The 2,133-nt window shown below is 37.7% G+C and overlaps 1 pseudogene; it reads right to left on the bottom strand.

Moving 5' to 3' along the window:
* Window positions 1–243: 243 nt before the first annotated feature.
* LOC147500006 (F-box/kelch-repeat protein At3g06240-like) lies at window positions 244–1,315 on the bottom strand (annotated as a pseudogene).
* Window positions 1,316–2,133: the final 818 nt, after the last annotated feature.

Raw genomic sequence — 2,133 nt, 5'->3', positions numbered from 1 at the left:
ATACCTCAAGGCACAATGAATTTAGGATTAGGATAGAACTAACCCACATGGTCCAGCACAGAAAAAACCTCCGAAGTCAATTCTGATTGGTGTATTGTAGTAAAATAATGTGTTAAATTCTCTCTCTTCTCTCTCCTCTCTCCTCACCAGCCAATCACAGCTGACTTCTGAAGTCTTTTTCTGTGCTGGGCCATGTGTGACAGTCGCGCCCATGAATTTATGGAGGTTCACAACATCAAGAAGGGCATGTAAAAAAAAACTATGAAGTTCAATAGGATCGACATTGAATACACAACAGTACAACACCATTAAATACACATAAAGAAACTCCTCTAAAAACGGTTGCAGGGATTAAAACGCATTCACCGAAAGAGGGCATCAGGCTTTCTCATGTCCGTTTAAGAGAAGGCCTGAAGAGTGCACGGACATATGTAATCCTCACTCTATAGCGACTAGACTCTCTGTGTAGATAGTTGCTTCAAAACAACAACTTTTGAATCCATCTTTTGTTGAGACCGGCCATCTCTTCAAAATTTTGCTTCCCAATTCAAACAATCTTAGATCGTATATGCTGTCTAGTACTAGAGTTGCACCGTCTTTTATAAAGCACAATGGTACTAAACCGGGGGATGTGTACTGCAACTCAAGGTCAAGTCTTATAATAAACTTCTTGGTCCATGACTCTATTGCACCATACTCTTCCATCATCCACAATTCATAAGGGCCTTTATCACACCACATCATACAAAGATTATCATCCAATATTGCGGCGTCAATCTTACATGAATAGCTAATCAGATGGTCCGGATATGGCACCTCACGGAAACTGTCACCCCCAACGTCGTATGCAATTATGACTGCGTTGAAAGACCTTAAGGGAAATGCTGTCCAATGAAGTGCGTCATTAGTGAACGCTCCCGTTGTTGTTATGTACGGAATACTGTAAGGGATGTCTTGGATTTTTCGCCACGAATTTCTTCTTAGTGAGTAGACACAGACTTCAGAAGGAAAACGCGCTAAGAATCTAATTTCTACAACTTCATAATCTTCGATAGTTGGATACTTGGATTATAACCAAAACCATATACTTTCCGTTGTACATAATTTATGTGGTTCAAAGTATTAGTTGGTAAGATCTTGTGTTTCCTAGTAGAAGGGTTCCATAAGCACATTATGGTGTTCTGCTTTGCGGTCATACATACAAGACCGTTGCTAGATCCCCATATCTTAATTCCAAAAAATCCGGTTTTAAGTGGATCGTCATCAATCTAGAATGAAATGTTTCCAAATCTAATGAGTTTAAGCTTGTATTTGGATAAACAAATATGGCTTTCTTGTCAAGTTGGTTTTTGTCCTCTAATTGTTTTCTAAAGTGCCTATCAACAAAATTGGGATCGTCAAGTAAAGAACACCATGATTTTGATACGCACCTGAATCGCAGAATAGACTTGACCGGTAACCTTAAGAGTATCAACTCAATTATCTCATGAGGGAGATCATTGTTTGCCCTGTTCTTCTCCATCGTTTGCACTGTTTCAATTCTTCAATCTTCGCTGCAAATAGTGGTAGGCAGCTTTACTATATAGTATATACAATGATAACAGACGACTTTTTAGACTTTGTTTCCAAGTACAAAATGGTTTCTTATTTGCTTTTGCGGTTTTGCCTAGTGGAGTATAATAATATATATATCTATATTAACAATACAGAGCATTGTAGGGCCCGTAGGGCCCATCCTACGGCTACAAACTTCTTTTCTCGCTTTTGGCATGACGCGACAATCTAAGTGAGTAAAGCCCGTCTGTTTTCTTTTACACAAAGAACATCCGACCGCGTTGGATTTAATCTAATCTAACTCTCTCAATCGCTCTCTCTTCTCGCTCTCTTAGTTTAGTTCTACCACTCCCTCACTCTCTCTGTTTTAAAAACAACCTTAAATAATCTCTGTGTTTTAAAAAAAATCTTTATAGAGTTGTAGATCCAACAACAAATAATTTCTTTTTTTTATAAAGTTGTAGATCCAACAACCTCACTCTCTCTGTTTTAAAAACAACCTTAAATAATCTCTGTGTTTTAAAAAAAAAACTTTATAGAGTTGTAGATCCAACAACAAATAATCTCTGTTTGTTTTTA

This window comes from Coptis chinensis, chromosome 5, assembly GCF_015680905.1.
Source record: "Coptis chinensis isolate HL-2020 chromosome 5, ASM1568090v1, whole genome shotgun sequence".
Taxonomy (NCBI): domain Eukaryota; kingdom Viridiplantae; phylum Streptophyta; class Magnoliopsida; order Ranunculales; family Ranunculaceae; genus Coptis; species Coptis chinensis.
This window is presented reverse-complemented; position numbering and strand designations above follow the sequence as displayed.